Source organism: Camellia sinensis, chromosome 10 (assembly GCF_055761805.1).
Source record: "Camellia sinensis isolate YWXY chromosome 10, ASM5576180v1, whole genome shotgun sequence".
Taxonomy (NCBI): Eukaryota; Viridiplantae; Streptophyta; class Magnoliopsida; order Ericales; family Theaceae; genus Camellia; species Camellia sinensis.
Genome location: NC_138970.1, coordinates 94,242,038 through 94,250,292, shown reverse-complemented (window position 1 = coordinate 94,250,292; position 8,255 = coordinate 94,242,038).

Below are 8,255 nucleotides of genomic sequence, written 5' to 3'. Positions count from 1 at the left end.
GGCTTTCCTATGGTTCGTAGAGAATTTAATCTAGTTTTCAGAACATGTTTCAGAAATGGAATAGATTTTCTAGATTTTTAGTTATTTAAGAAACACTCCAGCGCTGTCCAGATTTGTTTACCGTTATGAAAATCGAATTTTCTTTGAAACCGATCACTCTTTTTCAATGAAACTAATTTTACTTGAAAGATAACTCTTTAAGGAAGATGTTGACGTAAAACTGAGGTCCAGAAGATTTTTCTACATTTTCTTAGAATTTTTGAAAGTTGGCTGTAAAATAGATTTTTCATGTACAATACTCAAAATAAAAAGATTTGTGAGAAAAGAAGCCAACTAAGAGAAATTTTTCACTTATTTTGTGATGAAAATATACTAAATAATGTATCAATAACTCAAATTTTTAGAGTGATGGTATGCTTTTAAAAAAATGTGAGACATGAGAAGAAAATGTAGTTTTGCATTTATTAAGAGGAAATATGAGTAGAAGAATGATTGAAACCCAATTCATCCACTTTGAACACATGAACACCATTACAACACATCTGAAATATTATATAAAACCTCCAATAACATGTATTTGAAAAAAAAATATAAAAGAGAGTTGTGTTGTGGCTTACTTAAATGCTTATGGAACTAATTTTGCAAGACTTGCTCTCTCTCTTCTTCTCCCTCCCATAAGCTCACTCTCCACTCCTCTCCCTCTCTCTATGCCGTGTGGGTGTGTGGATGTGTGGTGTTTGATGTTTATATAGATGGAGGATGGTGGTGTATTTATAGGAAAAATGGTATGAATTGTCTAAAATGTCCTTTGGTTGAAATGTAATGGAATTGAGTTGTGTTTAGTTCAAATGAAATGGAATAGTAGATAATTAGGACCTTAATTATGTATTTAATTGTAATCTAGTTAGGCTTAAGTCTAATTTAAACCATTCTACTTACAAGTACATTAGATATATACGTGTATATATATAGAATTGGTACCATAATTATTTCCATGATTCAAGGGATTTGTCTCTAAAGTACAATAATTATAGCCTAGGAGGTATGATGACTGGCTATGTGCTCAAGATTTGGGAGATTTTCCTATTTATTTTATGTACAAATTCCATAGAAATAAAGGGTACAAATATATGTTTAATGGTACTAACTTGGGGTCAACTTGTGATTTAATACGAATATGAGGGCCAAAATCTTAATTTATGAATTTGAACGTTTAATTAAGTGTAGTATTTAATTTATTTAAGGTTCGAAAATTTAATTCGGATAAAGTTTCTCTGTTTTGAATTAAACAGCGAATTATACTGAGAACTGGAAACTTAGGGTTGTTTGTATAGAAAATATACTTAGAAATTTAATTTAATTATTATTTGGGTTTTAGAAATAGTTCTTGAGTTCCAGGGTTCAATCAGGGTTTTCGAGTTTTCGATTGGCATGCATGTTCAATTCTATAACTAGAATTGAAGACAAATAAGGATTGGAGAGTCTTTATTGAAATAATTCAAAAGTCAAGGATTTAATAGGTTTTACAAAGGTTAGGGGCCTCACAAATACATTGTTTTTCTCTCTCTTGCCTTGAAGCTCTAGATCTGACCATCGGGTGAAATGCCTGGAATGTATCTTTTCGCGTATCAAATGAGATAGCTCTCGATGATCTCTAGACTGAGATCTCAAGCTTTTATGGAAGAAATCAAGCATTTGAATAGAATTAGACCAAGATGTGCTAGTCTGTCGAACCAAGAGTTTGCTCCGATAACTTTGTCGGTAGTTTTTCAACAACCATTTCTGGAGGATTTTTCGTTCACCGGCCATCCAAATAAAGATGGATCTGTGGAGAAAGCCCTAGTAGCAATGGAATCAATGCATTTATGAACAATGTTGTGAGAGCCGAATAATGGCAAAATCAGAAGGTGCGTACCTTAGAAGACTGATATTAATCGGCTGTATCCTACGAGAATGGGAAGCCGAATACAATACATGTGCCAAATAAGTGTAGATCCTTAGAGCCGAATAAGAGAAAGGACAATGATTAAAAAGTAGGCCCTGGCCCCGAGGATCAAAAGGAACATGTATAAATACAGGAACAATGGATTGAGAAAGGTATGTAAGAATCACTTCACTTAACTCAGTAAAGAAGCTATCCTGAGTGTCTGAACTGACTTGTCCGTCGGAGTGCTAATTCTGGCACCCCCGACCGGAGTGTTTGTATCTTTTCAGGTGACTAGCTGAGGATCACTAGCGTCTCCCAGGATCTGAAGAGTATTTCCAAACTACTTCCCCACAAATGTCAAGAGTCTTCGTCGTCGAAAATTGTGGCAGCGATGTTGAGAACATCGAGACTTCCAACTCTATAAGCGACGAAGATTCAAAGTAGTATTTTTCTTATGCTTAGGTTGCACATTATAAGGGTTTATTTATTTTTTCTAAGAGAGTCACATTAACATGTATTTTCTTAATTATATATAGAGTTCTACACAAATCCACCTAATTTAAATTATACTAACTTTACATATTTTATATAGACTCTATGTGACAAATATTTCATTTTCACATATTTTTCATCATAAATTGAGATAATTCACAAATTTTGTATTTCACGTGTTTTTTCTTAATTCTTTCAAGGGTACTAGGATTTTTTTTAATACTAAATTACCTTCTTCTTTTTTTCTTTTTTTTTCCGCATGTATTATTCTCTACCCAATACCAATTTTATATTATTCTATATTATGAATTTGTCGTTTAAATTTTATAGTGATTCTATAGATGGAATTATTATTCATTTCCTATATTATTTTATATAACCACAGCTCACAGGAGGAAAAACTTGCATAATAATGATACTCTCAAGGAACCTCTAAAGTTTAGATTTACTACTTAAGTTACTTTTTTAACTGTTCAACAATAAGTTTTTTTTTTTTGACATCATATTGTGCAGATTTTGGATTTATTGTATTTATCGTTTGGATGTTTTCATTATTTTTTCTTATTAAGTTTAGATATTGTTATGTGATTCTTTCTTAGTTAGTCACTGTTGAATTTCTTTTATATAGTTGATATTTTAATTTAATTAAGAGTGCTTATTTTACAATCTTATAATTTAATATATATGTGTGTGTGTGTGTCATATAACATTATTATATGACAATCCAATTACAACATATTTATATTTAATTTTTATTTCTACATATTTTTATTTTCCAAATGAATATAAAAGCAAATTAAATAGTTAGAATTACTTTTAATTTTATGTTACTAATTCTTCTTCTAATTTAATTATAATTTTTAATATCAAAATGAGTATTTATTTTACTATTTTATAATTTAATATATATCATACAAAATTATTATATGATAATTACATTTTTATAATACGATAAAACTAAAATTATCAAAATACACAATTAATTTAACTAAAATTACACAATTAATTTAACTAAAATTAATATATATATACACACAAGTATTCGAGTAACAATTTTATAGAACGATAGCACTAATATTATCAAAATACATAATTAAAGTCATACTTTAATTTTAATTTTAAGTTAAAGTTAAAATTATTCTTTTATAACACATATTGTACCATCAAATTTTGTTTAAAAAAAAAAAAATTAACATGTGCATTGTGCGGGTCAACTACTAGTTAACTATTAAATGTATTATTCATGTTGTGTTTGGTAGAGTTTTAGAATTATGATTTGATAATAGAGTTATATTTTGAGTTTGTGAGTTTTGGAATTATGATTTGAGCGTGGAATATTTGTTTGGTTATGAGTTTTGAAAAGAGTTTTGAATTGAGTGATGTGACATATGATATTTGATTCAAAAATTTACAACTCATAACTAAATACACAACCCAAAATTCTATTCAAAACTCATAAAAAATTCCTAAAATATTTTTGTATTTAAAATATAAAAATAACAGGTGCAAAAAAAAAAAAAAAAAAAAAAAAACGAACATTGTTCCGATCAATCGGCCGGACGTCGAGAGAACGTCCGGGAGAATGACCAAGTAAACGTGTTTTGAAAAGTGGTTGTGGAATCAATTTTTGAAAATTGTAAAAAAACAGAGCACTCAAATCATGTTGTGGAATCATGTTTGGAAAGTTCCAGCAAACATAGCCTCAATTTCTCTAACTATTCACCATGAGTAGATGGGATTATAAAATAAAAATTAAATAGAACTTAACCAATGTGAATTTTCTTAATTATTTAACATTAAGAAAGCAACAATGATTCATCCCACTAAAAATATCACCACTAATATCACTAATGCATTAAAAAAGTAAAAAAAAAAAAAAAATATAACTCCAAGACCAAAACATCACATCATTAATGACGGGACCCACTGCCACCTAATTAGTTGGGAGCACTAATTAGTGCTCCCAAGCATTTTTCTTAAGAAAATTCAATAATTTATATAAATTGAAGTATAAAATTCACTTTATATAAATGAAACAATTCACCTTTTTTTTCGGGATTTGGGATTGTCAAATAAAAGGTTATTGAAAGATAACTAATGAGAATTTTCTTAATTGTTTAAAATTAAGAAAATTCAATAATTTTAGAATGAGAATTTAGAGCTTCTAGAATGTTTCTCCTCTCAAAACCTCACTTATAAGATTCACTTTATACAAGTGAAACAACTCACTTTTTTTTTTTTTTTTTTTCCCGATGTGGGATTGTAAAACTTTATATAAGTGAAACAACTCACTCTTTTTTTTTTTATATATAAGATTGTAATTATTTTAAAATTAAATATTATGAGAGTTTCAAAATCTTATACAAGCTTATTTTTAAAATCAAAATATCTATGTGGGATTGTAAAATAAAAGTTAAATGGAAGTTAGTCAATACGAATTTTCTTAATTGTTTAAAATTAAAAAAATTCAATAATTTTAGAATAAGAGTTTGAAACTTTTAAAAGGCTTCTCTTTAAAAATCTCATTTTCTTTAAATAACATATAAGAATAATGCTTGGGACCCCCTTTTGGGGGTCACCCCCTCACCCCCCCTTTGCCACGTGGCAGGGGGTGATTGGAGGAGCAGGAAAAAAAAGAAAAAGGAAAAGAAAAGGTAACCAATGAGAGAGAGAGGGGGTCAAAGGGGGTGGGTGGAAAAGGGGGGATGAATCATTACTCAACATATAAATAGATAGATAGATGTTAAGACATTATCAATTCAAAACTATGACCCCACATATTATACAAACTATGAAAATTTAAAATCTTTAAAATTATATCATATCATCTATTAATATACTAATTAATATACCAATTACATATAACATTATTCTTAACCAAATTATATATTTTTTACAGTATCATCCGTGCGGATACACAACTGATTAATTAAAGCTATTGATTTGCTTTTTATAAAAAAAAAGATTTAATAAAACACAAAAATACATGAATTATAACAAATTATTGCTTCTGAATATAACCAATTAAGCAAATCAGTAAATATTTTTGTTTTGTGTGATTTTACCATTATGTTATCAATTTGAACAATTACCTAATAAATTAGAAAAAATTAGTGAAATATCTCTCTCTAACTTTTAGTAGTAAGAGAAGTCCAATGTGTTTTTTCTTATTAGTTAAGGTCCTTCAATAATATTATTAGAGAAATTGTACTTATCACAAAAAAAAATCACAAATTTTTTTGTGACGAATTTCCCTATGAAATGTCTTTGTGAATGTAAAGTTTCTCTTTCAACAGCTGAAATTTCTCTATGAAGACAAATTCCTCTATGGTGAAATTTTTCTATGTCGTTGAGGGATTGCAACTACTATGAAAATATTATATATCTTTTATCTAATAAAATCTTAATATTAGAGACCTTAAGCTAAAATTTCAATAAATCATTACCCTAAACCATTAACAAGTTTAATATTAGTGACACAATAAACATTTGTTGACATGCAAGTGATTGATTGAGGGTATTGATTCACTATATTAGATAAATATATATATATATATATATATATATATCACGATATTATGTAATGAAAAAAAAAATAATTATTTTTAAAATATTGAATAAAATATAAAATTGAACGAATTGTAATAAATTGCTGCTTCTGAATATAACAATTAAACAAATCAGATTCACAAATATTTTTGTTTGTCAATAGTTATAATAATTTATCAAAAATATTAGGAAAATTATAAAAAATTCTTAGAGTTTAACCATTTTAACAAAATAAATTATGAATTTTTAATTTTAACAGTTTAGACTCTAATATTTTGATTTGTTTTTAATTTAAGTCATTTACTTAGTTTCGTTAACAAAAAAAGAGTATTTTAGCCATTAAATGCAATGTAAGTGTAAATAAAATACCTAAAATATCGGGTTTGTTTGGTTTGTTTTTGGGAGAGTTGTTTTTGAAAAAAATTTGGGAGAGTTGTTTTAGAAATTTTTTTGGTTTGTTTGGTTGTATATTTTGAAAGTAGTTTTGGAGTTTGGGAGTTTGGGAGTTTGGGATGATTTGATATTTTGTTATAATTAAGTAGATGTGTGTGAGAAAAAAAAGTGATTGAGAAGGAGAGAGGAGAGAGAAAAAGTGATTGATTGATGTGTAAGAGAGAGAAAGTGATTTTGAAAATTTTTTGAGAAAAATCTCATACCAAACAATTTTTTGGAAATTTTTTTCTAAAACTCATCTCTAAAACTCAAATCAAACATACCCTTCGAAAGTTTAATAACTAAAATAATATTTTTCATTAATTTTACTTAACAAAATTAGATAGATAGTTTAGATTGAAAATAAATCAAAAAATTATAATTTAAATTGATAAAATTAAAAACTCAAAATTTATTTTCTTACAGTGATGAAACCTTGGGATTTTTTTTATTTATTTTTTATTTTTTATATTTCTCTAAAATATTAATTCGTTGATGATTTGAAATAAAATAAATTACTGTCAATAATTTAAGAGGATAATTGTTCAGAATAATAATTTAAGGATAAAGAAATAGTATAAAGTAAATTTTCCTTATAATTTTAGGATTAAGTTTTTAGACCCCGAAAATTAAAAAAAACGCTCACAATTCTACTCCTAATAATATATTAAGATATGTGTCAATTTTTAATTTGTTACGCAATTGATAATTAATGATCTAATTTCTTTACCACATTATTGCAAATAAATTTATGAGTCACATAATCTCTAGCATTATTCTACTAATTCTTCAATGAAAACATACTATGGCTAATTATTTGTTTATTGGTCAGACCAGAAGCTAAGGGCGCTTCAATGACAGCTGGGGTCGTCAATAACGACGTCGTGTGGGCAGTGATACAGTAATCTTCGGTGGGCCGTGTAGTAAGGCCAAGTTTGACATATTGTAAAAAAGTTAAAAAGTTAAAAAGTTACTCAAAAAGTTAAAAAGTTAATACTATTCATCAAAAGTCAACAATTACGACTGCACAACTCTCAATCGTAATTTTTCCCTACAAATCAATTTTTATAATATTTTATTACACATTTTTTCAGTCAAAAATTTAACCCAAACATCCATATTTTCTTCCTCAATTTTTTAATTTAAAAAGATAAAAAATACACTTATTTAAGACACCCTAAACAACTCCTTAAGTCATGGTCTGGTTAACTACAGCGAATCTCTATCCCTTGCCTTCTAGAAGCCCAAAAGGACAACGATCACGTTCTAAAGATTTGACTAATTATTTCGTAGATATTATCATAATAGTTTTTATCAAACGACAATGCTAGGTAGCTCAAATTTTTGTGGCTCAAATGGTTCAAATCTGTCAAAACGATGTCGTTTTGACAGATTTTGAGTGTAAAACGACGTCGTTTTAACAGATTTGAGCCATTTGAGCCACAAAAATTTGAGCTACCGAACATTTTCCTTTATCAAAAATGTTTCATGTCCTTTTTTCTCCCATTCTCTTTGACCCCCCTCTCTCTCTCATTGATTATATTTTTTTTTTCTACTCTTTCAATCACCATCCGCCACGTGTCTGTGAAGGTTATGAGGGTGGTGAATAAAAAGGGTCTCTATCATGGCTCTAATTTTTACATTGTAAAGATGAACAAGATTTGGAACGCGACCATCATGTGAAAAAATTTAGATTAAATTATACTTTTAATTCATTTAAATTGGTCAAAATTTTATTTTAATTTGTTGCATAATTTGGTGCATACATTTTAAATTTAATTTTAATTTGATCAATGATGAAATCAGAAATTATTAACAATGGGTTCATTTAATAGTCAGTACATAATACGAGTAT